Here is a 22390-nt window from a genome sequence, read left to right on the forward strand (position 1 = left end):
CCAAAAATTGGAAAAAAATACTATATTTGGGCTGCCTGTGACTGTCAACAGTTTACTGCGTGTCTGCTGGGGGTAGTAGTCGCTCATTAATACCCAGCTAAGCGTTACAGCAGGCTTGCGCATAATTGTTTCCTGGCTCTGCTGTGTCCGTTACATGATCGCCGTCATCCAGCCAGAGGGAAAGAGTATAAATATATACGCTGCATACGGTGTCTGTCTGGTTTTTCACCTCACCATTTTAAAAAATTGAAGCAAAATACTTAAGGCCTACCACTGGCCTTTGGCCACTTGACTGGTTCTGCCCTGTGAATTCCAGTAGCTCAGTCATACGCACCTAGGTCACACTACAGGCTTGCGCATAATTGTTTCCTGGCTCTGCTGTGCGTTCCGTAAGCGAAGTCAGCCTCCAACCACAGGCCAATAAGTGGCACATTTAATTACAGCGTTCTGTTTCTGCTCTACTCGTAATACACCATGCTGAGGGGTAGGCCTAGAGGACGTAGGCGAGGACGCGGAGGCCCAAGTCAGGGTGTGGGCACAGGCTGAGCTCCTGGTCCAGGTGTATCGCAGCCGACTGCTGCGGGATTAGGAGAGAGGCAAGTTTCTGGGGTCCCCAGATTCATCTCACAATTAATGGGTCCACGCGGTAGACCTTAATTAGAAACTGAGCAGTGTGAGCAGGTCCTGTCGTGGATGGCAGAAAGTGCATCCAGCAAACTAGCCACCGTCACCACCCAGTCTTCTACGCCGTCCACTGCTGCATCCCTGAATCCTCTCGCTGCTGCTCCCCCCTTCTCCCAGCCTCCTCCCTCACAGCAAATGACACATTCAGAAGAGCAGGCAGGCTCCCAGGAACTGTTCTCGGGTCCCGGCCTTCAGAGCGAAAAAATGGTTCCTCTATCACTGGAGGAGTTTCTCATGAATGATGCCCAACCTTTGGAAATTTCCCGGGATCCGGGTGAGGAGACTGGGGACTTCCAGCAACTGTCTCAAGAGCTTTCAGTGGGTGAGGAGGACGATGATGATGAGACACAGTTGTCTATCAGTGAGGTAGTAGTAAGGGCAGTAAGTCCGAGGGAGGAGCGCACAGAGGATTCGGAGGAAGAGCAGCTGGACGATGAGGTGACTGACCCCACCTGGTTTGCTAAGCCTACTGAGGACAGGTCTTCAGAGCGGGAGGCAAGTGCAGCAGCAGGGCAGGTTGGAAAAGGCAGTGCGGTGGCTAGGGGTAGAGGCAGGGCCAGACCTAAAAATCCACCAACTGTTTCCCAAAGCGCCCCCTCGCGCCATGCCACCCTGCAGAGGCCGAGGTGCTCAAAGGTGTGGCAGTTTTTCACTGAGAATGCAGACGACCGAAGAACTGTGGTGTGCAAGGTTTGTCACGCCAATATCAGCCAGGGAGCCACCACCACCAGCATGCGCAGGCATATGATGGCCAAGCACCCCACAAGGTGGGATGAAGGCCGTTCACCGCCTCCGGTTTGCACCACTGCCTCTCCCCCTGTGCCCCAACCTGCCACTGAGATCCAACCCCCCCTCTCAGGACACAGGCACGACCGTCTCCCGGCCTGCACCCACACCCTCACCTCCGCTGTCCTCGGCCCCATCCAGCAATGTCTCTTAGCGCAGCGTCCAGCCGTCGCTAGCGCAACTGTTTGAGCGCAAGCACGACGCCATGCACCCGCACGCTCAAGCGTTAAACGTGCACATAGCCAAATTGATCAGCCTGTAGATGCTGCCGTATAGGCTTGTGGAAACGGAGGCTTTCAAAAACATGATGGCGGCGGCGGCCCTGCGCTACTCAGTTCCCAGTTGCCACTACTGTTCGCGATGTGCCGTCCCAGCCCTGCACGACCACGTCTCCCGCAACATTGTACGCGCCCTCACCAACGCGGTTACTGGCAAGGTCCACTTAACAACGGACACGTGGACAACCACAGGCGGGCAGGGTCACTATATCTCCCTGACAGCACATTGGGTGAATTTAGTGGAGGCTGGGACAGAGTCAGAGCCTGTAGACCGCTCACGTCCTACCCACCCCCAGAATTGCGGGCCCCAGCTCGGTGCTGGTATCTGCGGCGGTGTATGCTTCCTCCACTAAACCACCCTCCTCCTCCTCCTACGCAACCTCTGTCTCGCAATCAAGATGTGTCAGCAGCAGCACGTCGCCAGCAGTCGGTGTTGCGCTGCGTGGCAGCACAGCGGTGGGCAAGCGTCAGCAGGCCGTGCTGAAATTACTCAGCTTAGGAGAGAAGAGGCACACGGCCCACGAACTGTTGCATGGTCTGACAGAGCAGACCGACCGCTGGCTTTCGCCACTGAGCCTCCAACCGGGCATGGTCATGTGTGATAACGGCCGTAACCTGGTGGCGGCTCTGCAGCTCGGCAGCCTCACGCATGTGCCATGCCTGGCCCACGCCTTTAATTTGGTGGTTCAGCGCTTTCTGAAAAGCTACCCATGCTTGTCCGACCTGCTCGGATAGGTGTGCCAGCTCTGCGCACATTTCCGCAAGTCCAACACGGACGCTGCTACCCTGCGGACCCTGCAACATCGGTTTAATCTGCCAGTGCACCAACTACTGTGCGACGTGCCCACACGGTGGAACTCTACGCTCCACATGTTGGCCAGGCTCTATGAGCAGCGTAGAGCTATAGTGGAATACCAACTCCAACATGGGCGGCGTAGTGGGAGTCAGCCTCCTCAATTCTTTACAGAAGAGTGGGCCTGGTTGGCAGACATCTGCCAGGTCCTTGGAAACTTTGAGGAGCCTACCCAGATGGTGAGCGGCGATGCTGCAATCATTAGCGTCACCATTCCTCTGCTATGCCTCTTGAAAAGGTTCCCTGCAAAGCATAAAGGCAGACGCTTTGCGCTCAGAAACGGAGGCGGGGGAACACAGTATGTCACTGGATAGTCAGAGCACCCTCATGTCTATATCTCAGCGCGTTGAGGAGGGGGAGGAGCATGAGGAGGAGGGGGAAGAGACAGCTTGGCCCACTGCTGAGGGTACCCATGCTGCTTGCCTGTCATCCTTTCAGCGTGTATGGCCTGAGGAGGAGGAGGAGGATCCTGAAAGTGATCTTCCTAGTGAGAACAGCAATGTGTTGCATACAGGTACCCTGGCACACATGGCTGACTTCATGTTGGGATGCCTTTCTCGTGACCCTCGCGTTAGACGCATTCTGGCCACTACGGATTACTGGGTGTCTACACTGCTCGCCCCATGGTATAAGGAGAACCTTTCTACTCTCATACCCGAAGAGGAAAGGGGTTCGAGAGGGATGCTATACCACAGGGCGCTGGTGGACAAACTGATGGTAAAATTCCCATCCGACAGCGCTGGTGGCAGAAGACGCAGTTCCGAGGGCCAGGTAGCAGGGGAGGTGCAGAGATCAGGCAGCATGTACAGCGCAGGCAGGGGAACATTCTCCAAGGCCTTTGCCAGCCTCTGCTCCGTACAACTACTGAGTGTCGAAGCTGGACACGTGGCCTGAACCTGCGCCGTATGCCCTGTAGGTGCTTGCTTGCCCTGCGGCTAGCGTCTTGTCAGAGAGGGTGTTTAGTGCGGCTGGGGGAATCATCACGGATAAGCGTACCCGCCTCTCAACTGACAGTGCCGACAGGCTTACACTCATAAAGATGAACAAAGCCTGGATTTCCCCAGACTTCTCTTCTCCACCAGCGGACAGCAGCGGTACCTAAACAATATGTATGCTGCACCCGCGGATGGAAGCATCGTTCTCTATCACCATAAAAAACGGGGACCTTTTAGCTTCATCAATCTGTGTATTATATTCATTCTCCTCCTCCTGCTCCTCCTCCTGAAACCTCACGTAATCACGCCGAACGGGCAATTTTTCTTAGGCCCACAAGGCTCAGTCATATAATTTTTGTAAACAATATTTATACGTTTCAATTCTCATTAAAGCGAACTTTCACCTGAACCAATTTTTATTTTAACTGGGCTGCCTCCAGGCCTAGTTACAAATTAAGCCACAGAAACCAAAGCGATTAATGGGTTTCACCTGCCCTCTTGGTTGGGCATGGGCAATTTTTCTGAGGTACATTAGTACTGTTTTTTGGGCCCTCGCCTACAGTGTAATCCTAGTAATTTTTATGTGCTTTGCCTGCACTCATGGTACAGCAAGGTGTGTGGGGTTGGCCTACACTTTTGCTACATAAATGTAACTGGGGCCTTGTCTATACTGCAACTACTGAAATGTGAAAGAGACTGTTATCTCCCTAAACTGCTGCAACGGGAATGTTACTGTGGCCTGTTTTGACTGCTACTACTACTGAAATGGAACTAATACTGTGCTCCCCCTATACTGCTGCTTCGGAATTGTTACTGGGGTCTGTCTTGATTGCTACTACTACTGAAATGGAACTAATACTGTGCTCCCCCTATACTGCTGCTAGTAATATGTTACTGGGGCCAGTCTAGACTGCTACTACTACTGAAATGGAACTAATACTGTGCTCCCCCTATACTGCTGCTTTGGAATTGTTACTGGAGCCTGTCTTGACTGCTACTATTACTGAAATGGGCGGTTGTGCAGCATGTTACCTAGGAGAAGTGGCAGCGGAGTGTCATGCAGGCAGTGATTGTGCTTTGTTGGAGGTAGTGTGGTGCTTAGCTAAGGTATGCCTTGCTAATGAGGGTTTTTCAGAAGTAAAAATTGTTGGCGGGGGGGGGGGGGGGGGGCGTTCTTGCTGCTATTGTGGCTTAATAGTGGGACCTGGGAACTTGAGATGTAGCCCCTCGCCTGCCCTATCCGTTTCTGTGTCGTTCCCATCACTTTCTTGAATTTCCCAGATTTTCACAAATGAAAACCTTAGCGGAGCATAGGTCCCATACAAAAATGCTTGGGTCGCCCATTGACTTCAATGGGGTTCGTTACTCGAAACGAACCCTCGAGCATCGCGTGAAGTTCGACTCGAGTAACGAGCACCCGAGCATTTTGGTGCTCGCTCATCTCTAGTAGTTAGCACTGTTGCCTTGCAGCACGGTAGCTCAGTAGTTAGCACTGTTGCCTTGCAGCACGGTAGCTCAGTAGTTAGCACTGTTGCCTTGCAGCATCGTGGCTCAGTGGTTAAAACTGTTGCCTTGCAGCATGGTGGCTCAGTGGTTAGCTCTGTTGCCGGGAATCACTGTGGCTCAGTGGTTAGCACTGTTGCTTTGCAGCTCGGTGGCTCAGTGGTTAGCACTGTTGCTTTGCAGCTCGGTGGCTCAGTGGTTAGCACTGTTGCTTTGCAGCTCGGTGGCTCAGTGGTTAGCACTGTTGCCTTGCAGCTCGGTGGCTCTGTGTTTAGCACTGTTGCCTTGCAGCTCGGTGGCTCAGTGGTTAGCACTGTTGCCTTGCAGCACGGTGGCTCAGTGGTTAGCACTGTTGCCTTGCAGCACGGTGGCTCAGTGGTTAGCACTGTTGCCTTGCAGCACGGTGGCTCAGTGGTTAGCACTGTTGCCTTGCAGCACGGTGGCTCAGTGGTTAGCACTGTTGCCTTGCAGCACGGTGGCTCAGTGGTTAGCACTGTTGCCTTGCTGCACGGTGGCTCAGTGGTTAGCACTGTTGCCTTGCTGCACGGTGGCTCAGTGGTTAGCACTGTTGCCTTGCTGCACGGTGGCTCAGTGGTTAGCACTGTTGCCTTGCTGCACAGTGGCTCAGTGGTTAGCACTGCTGCCTTGCTGCACTGCACGGTGGCTCAGTGGTTAGCACTGTTGCCTTGCAGCACTGGGTTCTGGAGTTCAAATCTCATCTTGACACATGCACAATTCTTTATTTTCTATTTTCATATGTCTGTCCTGTGTATCTTCATGGGTTTTATGTACTATTAATGTATTTATGAACCCCTGTCTTTGGTTTGGTGTGCTTTTGGTGGATTTAACCTTCATATTATTTATATTACACTCATGGAATTGAGGCTTTTTATTGCATCCTTATGTATAGTTTGTATTTTGTAGAATTTTCTTTTTTCCCTTTGTGAAGTTTTGGATTTATTTTTGGAACCTACATACCATATTTTTCGCTTTATAAGACGCACATTTCTTCCCCCGCCCCCCAAAGTGGGGGAGAAAAGTCAGTGCGTTTTATAGAGCGAAGGTGCCGTTTGTTCGCGCGATCGTGAAAAGACGCGTGATCGCGAGTTTAACGCGCAATCATGCGAACATTCGGCCAAAGAATCAGTTCTCTCTCCTTTGCACTGCTGCCCGCTGATTGGGGGTGAGCGCCGGCGGGAACAACTGTTGCTCTCCTTCCTCCACCAATCAGCTTGACCCCTTCCTCCTATGAGGAAGTGCTTACAGTTCTTTCATTATTGCATGACAAAGCTACCTTAATCTCCTGCTGCATCCATCTAATTTTAGAAAGATGTCAAAGCAGAAACGACTAGCATAAAAAACCCTTTTAAACTGGAGGTAGGGAAATACGCCAAAGAACATGGGAACAGAGCAGCTGAGAGACATTTTGGGCCGCCTCTAACAGAAAAAATGATACGTGAATGGAGGAAACAGGAGGAGGAGCTGCAAAAAGCAGATAAAAGTAAGCACACTTTTCGTGGGCGTACTGCAAAATGGCCACAGATAGACGTGGAAATGAATGAGTGGATAATACGTCACAGGAACAACGGATTTTCAGTCTCTACAAAAATGATCATCTTTGAAGCCAAGCCTCTTGCTGCAGAGAAAGGCATTGAGGACTTCACTGGATCCGCATCGTGGTGCTACAGGTTCATGAGGAGATGTGTCCTTGCTATGCGCACCAAAACTAGGATTGCGCAAAAAATGCCTAAAGAATATGAAGCCAAAATTGTGTCTTTTCATAAATTTGTAATTGATGCAAGAAAGAAAAATGGCTTTGAAATAGGCCAGATTGGGAATATGGATGAAGTCCTGTTAACTTTTGATGTTCCATCAAACAGGACTGTTGATTTGAAAGGTGCAAAATCCATAACTGTGAAAACCTAAGGACATGAGAAAACGCATTACACGGTTGTGTTGTCCTGCTGTGCAGATGGCACCCAACGTCCACCAATGCTAATCTTCAAAAGAAAATGCATGTCAAAAGAGGCAATCCCACGAGGAGTTATTGTCCATGTTCATGAGAAAGGATGGATGAAGGTGGAATGAACATATGGATCGAAAAAGTGTGGTCCAGACGCCCTGGAGGGCTTCTGAAGAAACCTGCCCTGCTAGTACTTGACCAGTTTAGGGCACATATCAGTGAAAACACAAAGAAAATATTTAAAGAAGCAAAGACCCATCTAGCTGTAATTCCTGGGGGGCTTACCAGCCAGTTGCAGCCTCTGGATGTTTCTATTAACAAGCCATTTAAAGTTTTTATGCGAGAGGAGTGGAACAAGTGGATGGCTGCTGGAAATCATGACCTGACACCCACTGGACGCATTAAAAGGCCCACTATCACTCAGGTTTGTGAGTGGGTGAAAACATCGTGGCTGGCTGTGAAGGAGGAAATTGTTGTAGGATCCTTCAAAAAATGTGGCATCCGTAATGCCTTGGACGGTTCTGAGGATGGAATCCTTTATGAAGATGCTGACACCAGTGATAGTGAGTCACTGAACTTGATAAGTTCAGACAGCAGTGAGGAGTTTTGGGGGTTTTCTGATGACTAGAGGTGTATAGTCCTAAAATAAAAATCTCTGCTCATCTGTTAATTACAGTAATAATAGTTCTTAATGCGGCTGTTGACTGACTGCTGTTCATGTTTACATATTATTCTGTTATTTTATTAAATATTTAAGCCCACTTTTTGGTTTAAAATATTTTTTTCCTCTCTCTAAAACCTAGGTGCGTCTTATAAAGCGAAAAATACGGTACGTTCTGATATGTATTGTTACTCATCCTGCGATTTCTGTCTTCTCTATGTATTGTACGATTCCCTATATGTTTTTAATGACTGTATTACAGATTTGTATATGTATAGAGAATACATGCTCAGTCTTTTGCTTTTGTGTTTTTTATGTATGTTGGTTTAAGCATACTCTTACTATGAGCTTTCATACTGAAGGGATCTTGTTTCTTGTATCCTTTGAATTGAATAAATGGTGCCGCGCCTTCGCAGGCATTGCTCCATTCAGTGTGATGTCACTGCGGATGGAAGTAGCATCCCAACAGTGACAGAAGAGGAGGACACAGGACCACCATTCTTGGGTTTGGTTGTTGTTTCAGCGGTGAGACCCCCACTGATTAGACCTTTATTACTTAGCCTATAGATAGGTGATAGAAGTTAAAGGGGTTGTCCCGCGCCGAAACGGGGTTTTTTTTTTCCAATAGCCCCCCCCCGTTCGGCGCGAGACAAACCCGATGCAGGGGTTAAAAAAGAAAACCGGATAGTGCTTACCTGAATCCCCGCGCTCCGGTGACTTCTTACTTACCTTGTGAAGATGGCCGCCGGGATCTTCACCCTTGGTGGACTGCAGGTCTTCTGTGCGGTCCATTGCCGATTCCAGCCTCCTGATTGGCTGGAATCGGCACGTGACGGGGCGGAGCTACGAGGAGCCGCTCTCCGGCACGAGCGGCCCCATTCAGAAAAGAAGACGCAAGCGCGTCTAATCCGGCGATTAGACGCTGAAAATTAGACGGCACCATGGAGACGAGGACGCTAGCAACGGAACAGGTAAGTGAATAACTTCTGTATGGCTCATAATTAATGCACAATGTACATTACAAAGTGCATTAATATGGCCATACAGAAGTGTATACCCCCACTTTGTTTCGCGGGACAATCCCTTTAATTCTGGTAGAAGACAGGTTAACCCCTGTATGACACGGCCTATTTTGGCGTTGAAGACCAAGCGATTTTTTTTTTTTGATATTTTTCCATCTCCATTTTTCAAAAGCCATAACTTTTTTATTTTTCCGTGGACGCGGCCGTATAAGGGCTTGTTTTTTGCGTGGTGATCTGTAGTTTTTATCGGTGCCACTTTTGGGTACATAGACAATATCGTAAATTTTTTTTTTTTTTTATGATAACAGGGAGAAAAACGCATCAATTCTGCCATAGATTTCTTTTTCTTTTTTTTTACAGCGTTAATCATGCAGCATAAATGACACACTAAATTTTTTCTGCGGGTCGGTACGGTAACGACGATACCAAAATTGTTATATTTTTTTTTTAGGTTTTTACACTTTTTTGCAATAAAACCCCCTTTTTTTTGGAAATCTTTTTTTTTTCTCTATAGCTGCATTCAAAGTCCTGTAACTTTTTTATTTTTCTATGTATGGAGCTCTGAGGGCTTATTTTTTTGTGAGACGAGCTGTAGTTTTTATTGGTACCATTTTTGTGAATGTACGCCTTTTTTGATCACTTTTATTGCATTTTTTGTGAGGCAAAATGCTAAAAATTAGCATTTTGCCTCTGTTTTTTAGGGGGTTTTTTTTAACGCTTTTTGTCGTACAAAATAAAAAGTGTGTTCAACTTTTTGTACACGTCGTTACGGACGCGTCAATACCCAATATGTGGGGTTTTAATTTTTTTCCCCTTTTTTTTATACTAATATTAGAAAAAGCATAAAAAATGGGTTTTTTAATATTTTTTTTTACACTTTTCTTTTCTTTTTTTTACACTATTTGAGTCCCTCTGAGGGACTTGCAGCACTATGCCTAAGATCGCTGTCATAAGGCATGGCAGAGCTACTGCTCTGCCATGCCTTATCGCTTGTACAGCGATTATAGGCACAGGCAATACAGGACGCCAGTGTCTGGCGTCCTGTTGCCATGGTGACAGGCCGGGCTCTCGCAATGACATCGCGAGAGCCGGCCGGAGACACAGAGGGAGGCAACGCTGAAGTGCCAGACAGTTGTTCTCGGTAGAACAGTGTTTCTCAACTCCAGTCCCCAGGGACCCCCACATGTCATGTTTTCAGGATATCCTATAGTCAGAACACCTGGGGCATTGACAATAATTACGTGACCTGTGCAACACTGAGGAAATTCTGAAAACATGACCTGTTGGGGTCCTTGAAGACTGGAATTGAGAAACACTGCTGTAGAAGGATCATAACTAGAGATGAGCGTACGTACTCGTCCGAGCTTGATACTCGTTCGAGTATTAGTGTGTTCGAGATGCTCGTTACTCGTGACGAGTACCACGCGATGTTCGAGTTACTTTCACTTTCATCTCTGAGACGTTAGCGCGCTTTTCTGGCCAATAGAAAGACAGGGAAGGCATTACAACTTCCCCCTGCGACGTTCAAGCCCTATACCACCCCCCTGCAGTGAGTGGCTGGCGAGATCAGGTGTCACCCGAGTATAAAAATCGGCCCCTCCCGCGGCTCGCCACAGACTTGTTCTGACATAGAGGGGGGAAAGTGCTGTTGGTGCCGGAGCTGCTATAGGGAGAGTGTTAGGAGTATTTTAGGCTTCAAGAACCCCAACGGTCCTTCTTAGGGCCACATCTAACCGAGTGCAGTACTGTGGAGGCTGCTTTTTGCAGTGTTGCACTTTTTTTTTTTTTTTGTATATCGGCCGTGCAGAGCATTGCGCCCTGCAGTAATTATTCATACTCCAGGGCCAGAAGTGGTGGTTAGGCAGGGACAGAAGACATATATTGTGAGGCAGGAACAGAAGACATATTTATTGAATATAGGCAGTGGGCCTTAGCAAAAACATTTGGGGAAAAAAATCTATTTGGGCTGCCTGTGACTGTCCTTAGTGTACTGGGTCTGTGCTGGGTGTAGTTGTCCTCCTAATTCATACGCAGCCAGCTAAGTGTTACAGCAGGCTTGCACAAAATTATTTCCTGGCTCTGTGTTGGCTGTTAAATCACTGCTGTATTCTAGTCCACAGTGCAACAGTCTGCAGTTATTTGACATACTCCAGGGCCAGTAGTGGTGACGCAGAGAGAGAAGACATATACAGTGTATATAGGCAGTGGGCCTTTCCAAAAACATTTGGGGAAAAAAATCTATTTGGGCTGCCTGTGACTGTCCTCAGTGTACTGGGTCTGTGCTGGGTGTAGTTGTCCTCCTAATTCATACGCAGCCAGCTAAGTGTTACAGCAGGCTTGCGCAAAATTATTTCCTGGCGTTCCATAAGCGAAGTCAGCCTCCAACCACAGGCCAATAAGCGGCACATTTAATTACAGCGTTCTGTTTCTGCACTACTGCTAATACACCATGCTGAGGGGTAGGGGTAGGCCTATAGGACGTGGACGCGGGCGAGGACGCGGAGGCCCAAGTCAGGGTGTGGGCACAGGCCGAGCCAGTGCGGTGGCCAGGGGTAGAGGCTGGGCCAGACCGAATAATCCACCAACTGTTTCCCAAAGCGCCCCCTCGCGCCATGCCACCCTGCAGAGGTCAAGGTGCTCAAAGGTCTGGCAGTATTTCACAGAGACGCCTGACGACCGACGAACAGTGGTGTGCAACCTTTGTCGCGCCAAGATCAGCTGGGGAGCCACCACCACCAGCATGCGCAGGCATATGATGGCCACGCACGGGACGAAGGCCGTTCACCGCCTCCGGTTTGCACCACTGCCTCTCCCCCTGTGCCCCAACCTGCCACTGAGATCCAACCCCCCTCTGAGGACACAGGCACTACCGTCTCCTGGCCTGCACCCACACCCTCACCTCCGCTGTCCTCTGCCCCATCCAGCAATGTCTCTCAGCGCAGCATCCAGACGTCGCTAGCGCCACTGTTTGAGCGCAAGCGCGCCGCCACGCACCCGCACGCTCAAGCGTTAAACGTGCACATTGCCAAATTGATCAGCCTGGAGATGCTGCCGTATAGGCTTGTGGAAACGGAGGCTTTCAAAAGCATGTTGGCGGCGGCGGCCCCGCGCTACTCGGTTCCCAGTTGCCACTACTTTTCCCGATGTGCCGTCCCAGCCCTGCACGACCACGTCTCCCGCAACATTGTACGCGCCCTCACCAACGCGGTTACTGCCAAGGTCCACTTAACAACAGACACGTGGACAAGCACAGGCGGGCAGGGCCACTATATCTCCCTGACGGCACATTGGGTGAATTTAGTGGAGGCTGGGACAGAGTCAGAGCCTGGGACCGCTCACGTCCTACCCACCCCCCGAATTGCGTGCCCCAGGTCGGTGGTGGTATCTGCGGCGGTGTATGCCTCCTCCACTAAACCACCCTCCTCCTCCTCCCCCTCCTCCTACGCAACCTCTGTCTCGCAATCAAGATGTGTCAGCAGCAGCACGTCGCTAGCAGTCGGTGTCGCGCGGCACGGCAGCACAGCGGTGGGCAAGCGTCAGCAGGCCGTGCTGAAACTACTCAGCTTAGGAGAGAAGAGGCACACGGCCCACGAACTGCTGCAGGGTCTGACAGAGCAGACCGACCGCTGGCTTGCGCCGCTGAGCCTCCAACCGGGCATGGTTGTGTGTGACAACGGCCGTAATCTGGTGGCGGCTCTGCAGCTCGGCAGCCTCACGCATGTGCCATGCCTGGCCCATGTGTTTCATTTGGTGGTTCAGCGCTTTCTGAAAAGCTACCCACACTTGTCTTACCTGCTCGGAAAGGTGCGCCGGGTCAGCGCACATTTCCGCAACTCCAAGACGGACGCTGCCACCCTGCGGACCCTGCAACATCGGTTTAATCTGCTAGTGCACCGATTGCTGTGCGACGTGCCCACACGGTGGAACTCTACGCTCCACATGTTGGCCAGGCTCTATGAGCAGCGCAGAGCTATTGTGGAATACCAACTCCAACATGGGCGGCGTAGTGGGAGTCAGCCTCCTCAATTCTTTACAGAAGAGTGGGCCTGGTTGGCAGACATCTGCCAGGTCCTTGGAAACTTTGAGGAGCCTACCCAGATGCTGAGCGGCGATGCTGCAATCATTAGCGTCACCATTCCTCTGCTATGCCTCTTGAGAAGTTCCCTGCAAAGCATAAAGGCAGACGCTTTGCACTCGGAAACGGAGGCGGGGGAAGACAGTATGTCGCTGGATAGTCAGAGCACCCTCATGTCTATATCTCAGCGCGTTGAGGAGGAGGAGGAGGGGGAGGAGCATGAGGAGGAGGGGGAAGAGACAGCTTGGCCCACTGCTGAGGGTACACATGCTGCTTGCCTGTCATCCTTTTAGCGTGTATGGCCAGAGGAGGAGGAGGAGGAGGATCCTGAAAGCGATCTTCCTAGTGAGGACAGCCATGTGTTGCGTACAGGTACCCTGGCACACATGGCTGACTTCATGTTAGGATGCCTTTCTCGTGACCCTCGCGTTAGACGCATTCTGGCCACTACGGATTACTGGGTGTACACACTGCTCGACCCACGGTATAAGGAGAACCTTTCCACTCTCATTCCCGAAGAGGAAAGGGGTTCCAGAATGATGCTATACCACAGGGCGCTGGTGGACAAACTGATGGTAAACTTCCCATCCGACAGCGCTAGTGGCCGAAGGCGCAGTTCCGAGGGCCAGGTAGCAGGGGAGGCGCAGAGATCAGGCAGCATGTACAGCGCAGGCAGGGGACCATTATCCAAGGCCTTTGCCAGCTTTCTGGCTCCCCAGCAAGACTGTGTCACCGGTCCCCAGTCAAGGCTGAGTTGGCGGGAGCACTGTAAAAGGATGGTGAGGGAGTACGTAGCCGATCACACGACCGTCCTCGGTGACGCCTCTGCCCCCTACAACTACTGGGTGTCGAAGCTGGAGACGTGGCCTGAACTCGCGCTGTATGCCCTGGAGGTGCTTGCTTGTCCTGCGGCTAGCGTCTTGTCAGAGAGGGTGTTTAGTGCGGCTGGGGGAATCATCACAGATAAGCGTACCCACCTGTCAACCGACAGTGCCGACAGGCTTACACTCATCAAGATGAACAAAGCCTGGATTTCCCCAGACTTCTCTTCTCCACCAGCGGACAGCAGCGATACCTAAGCAATACGTAGGCTGCACCCGCGGATGGAAGCATCGTTCTCTATCACCATCAAAAACGGGGACCTTTTTGCTTCATAAATCTGTGTATAATATTCCTCCTCCTCCTGAAACCTCACATAATCACGCCGAACGGGCGATTTTTCTTAGGCCCACAAGGCTCAGTCATATAATTTTTGTAAACAATTTTTATACGTTTCAATGCTCATTAAAGCGTTGAAACTTTCACCTGAACCAATTTTTATTTTAACTGGGCTGCCTCCAGGCATAGTTGCCAATTAAGCCACATTAACCAAAGCGATTAATGGGTTTCACCTGCCCTCTTGGTTGGGCATGGGCAATTTTTCTCAGGTACATTAGTACTGTTGGTACACCAATTTTTGGGGGCCCTCGCCTACAGCGTAATCCAATTAATTTTTAGCCCACCTGCATTACAGCTGACGTTACATCAGCTGTTGGGCACTGCAATGGGATATATTTATGTACCGCCGGTGGGTTCCAGGGAACCACCCATGCCGTGGGTCCACACGGAGTTGTAACTGCATATGTCCACTTCTAAAGAACCCCAGTCTGACTGGGGCATGCAGTGTGGGCCGAAGCCCACCTGCATTTAATCGGACGTCACCTCAGCTGTGATGGGCACTGCAGTGGGATACATTAATGTGCAGCCGGTGGGTTCCAGGGAGCCACCCATGCTGTGGGTGCACACGGAATTCCCATTGCAGAGTTGTACCTGCCTGTGACTATTTATGAAAAACCGTGGTCTGACTGGGGCATGCAGACACCTTGACAGAATGAATAGTGTGTGGCACATAGGTTCCCCATTGCTATGCCCACGTGTGCAGCTCCAGATGGAGGTGGCACAGGATTGGATTTCTCATTGCTTCTGTACAGCATTGTGGGCTATCGCCCCGCCCCTTTTAAAGAGGGTCGCTGCCTAGCCGTGCCAACCCTCTGCAGTGTGTGCCTGCGGTTCCTCCTCATGGCAGACGCACTTATAAATAGACATGAGGGTGGTGTGGCATGAGGGCAGCTGAAGGCTGCGCAGGGACAGTTTGGTGTGCGCTGTGGACACTGGGTCGTGCGGGGGAGGGGGGGAGGGGGGTTGGGCAGCATGTAACCCAGGAGAAGTGGCAGCGGAGTGTCATGCAGGCAGTGATTGTGCTTTGTTGTAGGTAGTGTGGTGCTTACCTAAGGTATGCATTGCTAATGAGGGCTTTTCAGAAGTAAAAGTTGTTGGGAGGGGGGGGGCCCAGGGGGGGCCCACTCTTGCCGGTATTGTGGCTTAATAGTGGGACCTGTGAACATGAGATGCAGCCCAACATGTAGCCCCTCGCCTGCCCTATCCGTTGCTGTGTCGTTCCCATCACTTTCTTGAATTGCCCCGATTTTCACAAATGAAAACCTTAGCGAGCATCGGCGATATACAAGAATGCTCGGGTCGCCCATTGACTTCAATGGGGTTCGTTACTCGAAACGAACCCTCGAGCATCGTGATAATTTCGTCCCGAGTAACGAGCACCCGAGCATTTTGGTGCTCGCTCATCTCTAGTCATAACACGTCTGCAAAAAGGTAATCTTAAAAGTACTGTTGATTTGTTGCTTTAAGAACTGACATGAGACCAATGTTTCCAACTCTCCCTTTGTTGCTTATGTCAAGTTATTCTGATGAATACTGATTTTTGGCTTATATGTTTACCATTGACTGAAAGGCGGCATACAGAGTACAGTACAGCATCGCAAAATGGAAAATTGCTTTGTTTTTTGGTAAAAAAAAAGAAGAGGCTGAACATATAAAATGCATTTGAAGTTTCACAGCTGCTGTTGAGAACAAGTACAGTTCCTTCCCTGAACTCTGGTATTCATGTATTTCTTTTATGTCTGAGAGCACATTAGTGTTCCTAGCTGGTCCTATTATTAACGGAACGTCTGAGGTGTCTTTAGATGAAAGCAAGTGATTAGCCGAACTCCTTCATATTAGATGCTTGCTGGGCTGAAAATGTAAAATAAATGTAGTGATCAGAACACAAGCAGTACGGAGCTGACACCAATTTTCTGTACATCTAGTTTCCAGAAATTAAAAGCATAAAATTAAAGTGAAGCTGACAGTGCTACAATCTGGCGAACATTCTACCTTCATCATTACCTTTTTTACTTCTTGTTTTCAGAAAGGAAACCCGGTTCCCTGGAACCATCAACAAGCCACTGTAGACAGATCTGTTGGTCACATTGTGCATCACTACTTGGTACTACCATGTGAGTGCAAAATGATGTATTGCATTGATTGTAGATCCTATTAGCTTATTAACACCATACATAGAATCCTAGAATGGTAGAGTTGGAAGGGACCTCCAGGATCATCGGGCCCAACCCCCTGTGCATTGCAGGGTCACTAAATCATCCCAGACAGATGTCTGTCTAGCCCCTGAAGACTTCCAGTGAAGGAGAACTCCCCACCTCCTGTGGCAAATCCGCCCGTGAGCATGAGGCCTATGGAGGAGTAGAGGGGGATAATTGCCTCCCGTGATCTAAACTCTATACTTCTCTTTATACAACCCAGAATTGTGTTTGAACATGAATCAACAGTGTGATGCAGTAGCAAAAAGGTAGTCTGTGATCTATTAGTATACCAAAGTCTTTTTCACATGTGCTGCTGCTTAGCTCAATTCGTCCCATTCTGTATGGCCTTTCTTCATTTTTCTTGTCCAGATGTAGGACTTTGCATTTCTCCTTGTTAAATACTATTCTATTAGTCGCTGCCCACTGTGCAAGCTTTTCTAGATCTTTTTGAATACTCTCTCTCTCTCTTCCCTAGTGTTAGCTAATCCTCCTAGCTTTGTGTCATCAGCAAATTTGATCAGTTTCCCATCAATTCCCAGATCCAGATCATTTATAAAAATATTGAACAACACTGGGCCTAGGAGAGCTTTGTGGTACCCCACTTGACACATTCTTCCAATTGGATGTGCAGCCATTTATGACCACTCTTTGAGTGCGATCACTCAGCCAGTTGCCTTGTCAATCCCATATTTGGTCTTTTTTTCGTGCCTACATTATCATACTTAGGAATTCATATAAGATGATTTTTTCCCTCTAATGTGGGAGATATACTGTATTAATGTACCTTATACCCTATTACAATTTAGAAAGCTGCAGATATTTTGTATTGAAATAAAATAAAACCTCATTGATAGTAGCGTACGTGTCCTTGAGCATAACCATGGCAACCATAATGAAAATATCCATTATTTTGAAAGAATGAGAATGTGGTGCACAGTAGAAAAAATTCTATATTTCAGTTACTGTTTTGCTTCTTGACTAAACACATTCAATACAAATAAAATCAATACCTTAGTACCCATTAAATACATCCTGCAGTCAAGTGATTAACTCAGTATTTCCCAACCTTCTCAGCCTTCAGGCACTCCTGGGGAAAAAAGTGTTACCGTGGGACACCCCTACCAAAAAGGGTGCGTGGTCAGGAGTGTGGCCAGGGTGTGTCTTATCACGAGGTTTGATTTTACGTTTGATATTCCGGGTCCCTGGTGGCCTCTAGTCAGTGCAGCACCACTTGCCTCTTTCGTGTCGCCTGAGCAGCGGTGCTGTGCTCACTACAAGCTCCAGGTGCCTGGTGAAGGAGGCGCCAAAGAGCACAAAGAGTTTGGAGGTGAGATGGAGCGTGGTATCTTCTGAAATCAGATGGTGTGCATTTTGACTCTGTGTTTTTTTTTCAGAAACATATGCTATGACTGAATTCACACGCATCTGATTTGCTGCATAATGTCCGCAGCGGACATTTTGCAGTAGATCAGCAGTTGGAAGTCTGTCTCAAAACCCATACAGGTTTTAATGCTGGTTTTATTGCCTATTTCTGTGCGGAATTCGCCCCCTCATTGAGAAGAGGTGAATTCTGTAGTGAAAACTGTGATAAAATTCATATGTTGCAGAATTAAATTTCATACTGTTTGTCAATTTTTGCTCGGGTTTTGTGGGGATTTTTTCTGCAGCTTGTGGACAAGATCTCATCCACATTTTTGCTACTGAAAATGCCATGTAATCCGCCTCTGTGTACCCAACCTAAGGCCTCTCTCACACGGACAGTTTTTACCGCGATTATCGCAGGAGTTTGAACGCTGTTGTAATCACGCTATAACGCTCCCATTGATTTCAATGAGGACTTGCAGACATGCGTTCGATCGCGGTGCTTGACGCTTTTCAGCGCAATGATTTTTGAGCGCTGTCTGCTCTATTTTTCGTTGTTTAGCACAGCTCATCACCCATCACAATGATGGGGTGCGCTGAAACAAAACGAAAGGGAGATCACTGCAAATGTCCCCCTGATTTCAAAACCGCACCGTATGTTATAGATAAATACTATATGATATTCTCCTTCTGTATTTTTAACTAATATTAGTGTAGGGACCCACAATATGTAAGGACCCTTGAAGCGGGTTGTGGGCTCATGTATTTTGGCGAAAATATCAGTTAATACCTCACATTTATCAGTATTTATATATAACATACAGTGCGGCTTTATGTGCTGGGGGAGCCCAGAGTTCCAATGCCAGTGTGATTCACCTGTGGGGTGCAGGGCAACCCACTGGTTCCAAATATGGCGTTACTAATAGTTTGTAAACCTGCACGGTGCACTACAAGCACCATGTGGTCTGACACCCTGTATCCACTTTTCTGTGCAGGAATAATCACTAGGCAGCCACCCACCTCATTATTCAGGGGAGTTTGCAACTGGCGCTTAGGCGTTCAAGGTACTGGGATGGTGTGCTCTCTGTGCGGCTTTTATCATCACAGGCAGTAATTTTACAAATCTGGAGGCAGCTATTTATTTGATGGGCACAGCTCACCTCCACCCCCTCCTTGCACAATGACCTCTACACAGGACTCAGCATGCCTAGAATAATCTCCCATAGAAGTCAGTGAGTCTTCTCCAGACTACAGGTTCCCATTGTCTTAAAGCATATCTCATTGCTGTTAGGAGCAGCTCAAGCAAGATGGCTAGCTCAATAATCATGTACAGAAAATACATTTTAAAAAAAATTAAAAAAATAAAAAACGATTACAAAAAGTATACGTGCCTTAAATTAGTAAAACGCAAATATGTGTCACACATTCCCTGTAATGGGAATCTCCGATGGTGACCGTGACTCCATCCATATTACATTCATTATCCCGGACATCCGTCTAAAGAACTGCTGTATTATTCATTATAACTGTAGGTCTGGCTATCCGTTTCTTGCAAATCGGAGTAACAAGACTCCTCTTCTTGGGATTGTTGTCCCCATAGTCAGATTTCTTCCAATCAGATTTTTATGGCAGACAACAGAATAGTAATGATGGGGAATGTGAAGACAGACTGTGTCATATATACCATGTACAGTCAGACGTGGGCCACAGGATGAGCCCTGTCTCCAGTTCTTGGGCCACCTGTTGCCCACAACTGTCATACATAGTAGCTTGTAATGAAAAATGTAAGAAAGCTAGATTGCATTAAGGTCGGTTTTCACAGTTTTCCATTAAAGGCCATGTATTTTATTATTACCTCTATTTAAAAAAAACTTTAGTTCAGTACAAATCCTTCAAGTATGTTGTAAAAATTCTCTTTTCTATTGTACTCAAAACACATGCTAGACTCCCATAAAATATCCAGACAAAGGGAGGAAAACTTAGATGCTTGTCAGTTCTCCAGCCATTAGCATGGGGTAGAATAAATTGGATGTCACACTGCAAGCACTTACCATGACTCACTGCACTATGATGTAAGAGGAATGCACAAGTTCTGGGTTCTGCTTCAGTGTATAATATAAGGCTGCGGACGCCGAGTATCTACAAGTCCTACAGCGTTCTCTGTCCTGAGGTGAAGGATACATAAAGAATGGCCGCCGTTTCTGCTTCTTAGTCGTCAGCGATGAGCGATCTTTGGCCAGTTGTGCGGCTGTGATTGGTTTAGATGGCGGAGTGTCGCATTATGAAGGGTCGCAGCTCTTATATTTGTTGTCAGAGAGGAGAAACTGTTCATTGTATTAAGATGTTGGGCCGCTGTCCACACGCTGCACATATGGGAAAGTGCATGTAATATGTTCCCCAGGAGCAAACATGCTTCTAGTGAATGCCTATTTAAATGCACCACAGTAAATAAGTGAACTTCATCATCTTAGGTATATACATTAACACCTTCCTACCTGCAGACAGTTTTGGCCTCTTCTCACCAAGCCTCATTTTTCATATCTGACATTTGTCACTTTATATGGTAATAATAAAAATATCCTAAATGTAAAGGAACTTTTGAAAAAATAGCAATTCTAAGACTTTTTAAAAATATTTTTGCTTAGAAGACCAGTCTCGCACAACCGGATTTGAATTGCGGATTCCGTGATCATATGATCCGCGGTAATACGCTGTTCAATCAAACATATTGGATTACACAATCCTGCTCACAATAGTGAGTTGGAATTGCGTAATACGCTCATGGAAAGTAGAGCGAAGCATGTTCTATGTTACCATGGAATCTGCAACCATAGAGCCCATTGTACTATATGGTTACAGATATACCCCTAGCACATACGCAATTCCATTGTGTATGGGCTGCGGGTACCCACATTATTACTAAGCGACGGTGCAGGCAATGCAAACATCCAAAATAAAAAGCTGTACTGTGCATGACAGTCATATGCAATACAATTGCACACTGTACGCAGGGTCACCAGCCAGAGTCGGCTGCGCGCCTCCCGCACGCGGAATACGACATGCTTGTGTGAGCAAGGCCTAAGGCCGTTCTCACATGGATTCTGCATGCGGGAGCCCTGACCCCAGCTCTGCGCTTACCTGTCTTCTTGCAATTTCTTCTGTACTGCGGATGGACGCAGGGTCGGATATGTGCAGTATAGATTCTTTTTTCAAAACTGTGTTTTCCCCGCGCTGTTGCTAGGCGATGACGCAGGTACCCGTGACTTATTCGCAATGTCAAGGGGGGGGGGGGGCGCAGATAGGGGGGCGGGGGGGTCATGTTCATCTTCACTTATGTGGTGAGTGGGGAGAAACTGTGGTGAAAGCTCAGAGTGGCACTAATAGGGCAGAGCAAAGGTGTTACCTGTCACTTTGCAGCTCTCCACCCATATTTCTGGTGGAGACAAGATACACCAGTACCCAGCAGATCATCCGCAACCCAGCTCCCAGCTTTTTCCCCACCTTTCTCATAGATTGGTAGAGTTGGAAGGGACCTCCAGGGTCATCTGGTCCAACCACCCTGTTCGGTGCAGGATTTTCTAAATCATCCCAGACAGATATTTGGCCAGCCTTTGTTTGAACACTTCCATTGAAGGAGAACTCACGGCCTCCCGTGGTAACCTGTTCCACTTATTGATCACCCTCAGAAAGGTTTTTCTAATATCTAATCTGTGTCTCCTCCCTTTCAGTTTCATCCCATTGCTTCTAGTCTTTCCTTGTGCAAATTAGAATAGGACTGATCCCTCTGCACTGTGACAACCCTTCAGATATTTGTAGACTGCTATTAAGTCTCCTCTCAGCCTTAATTTTTGCAAGCTAAACATTCCCAGATCCTTTAACCGTTCTTCATAGGACATAATTTGCAGACCGCTTACCATCTTGGTAACTCTTCTCTGAGCTTGCTCCAGTTTGTCTATGTCTTTTTTAAAGTGGGGTGCCCAGAACTGGACACAGTATTCCAGATGAGGTCTGACTAAGAGAGAGTAGAGGGGGATAATGACCTCACATGATCTAGACTGTATGCTTCTCTTAATACATCTGAGAATTGTGTTTGCCTTTTTGGCTGCTGCGTCACATTGTTGACTCAATCGCCGATGGCGATTGTGCCCGCCTTATGGCGATCGTGCCTATGGCGACCGTGTCTGCTTTGCAGACCTTCAGGTATTGTATTTTTGGCTTTTTCTGTGAATAATGTCTTTGTTCTTTCCCTCACCTCTGTGATTTTACATTGTTGACTCATGTTCAATCTATGATCTATTAGTATACCCAAGTCTTTTTCACATGTGCTGCTGCTTAGCTCATTTCTGTTACGTACGCTGCTTAGACATGTTGTACTACTTTGCTTCCAGCAGCACAGCACTCTCAGGGTTAATAATTGAGCTGGCTGGGTTTGGTTCCTGCTAGCCAATCTCCTGGGTCTTTGCTCACATATAAACCCAGCTCCTGGTCAGTCTGTCTGGTGTTCAGGATAAGCAGTCATTAATCCTTGTCTGTTGAGGTTTGCTGTGTGATTTGTGCCCTGTGCTGTTACATGTCCATTTGTACGTTTAAATTCTATCAGTTTTGTGTAAGCTTGCTGTGTGACCTGCTATCTGTGTCCTCTTGCAGCATTCTGTGTGAACTCCTGGTTAGTGTAGGGAGTAGCAGTTTACCCAGGAGCCGTAAAGTGGCCTGCTAGCTTTCACGTTTTGTACAAAATGTCAACTAATACCTGGTATTTATATTCAGCTTCCTATCTGTTACTAGTGGTTGCATTTTGGCTGCTGTATGCGGTGTATTCTGGCTCTGTGTGTCCTGTTGTTCAGTCCCTGTC

The 22390-nt window shown here is 48.2% G+C and overlaps 1 protein-coding gene across 1 annotated transcript in view; it reads left to right on the forward strand.

The window, feature by feature from the left end:
- Positions 1-22390, forward strand: part of TIAM2 (TIAM Rac1 associated GEF 2) — a 507083-nt gene that overhangs the window by 132498 nt on the left and 352195 nt on the right. Inside the window, exon 4 of the mRNA XM_066596062.1 lies at positions 16005-16092. The gene's annotated coding sequence lies outside the window, so the exon portion shown is untranslated. The remainder of the gene's footprint in view (positions 1-16004; positions 16093-22390) is intronic.

The sequence above is a fragment of the Eleutherodactylus coqui genome, chromosome 3, assembly GCF_035609145.1.
Source record: "Eleutherodactylus coqui strain aEleCoq1 chromosome 3, aEleCoq1.hap1, whole genome shotgun sequence".
NCBI lineage: Eukaryota > Metazoa > Chordata > Amphibia > Anura > Eleutherodactylidae > Eleutherodactylus > Eleutherodactylus coqui.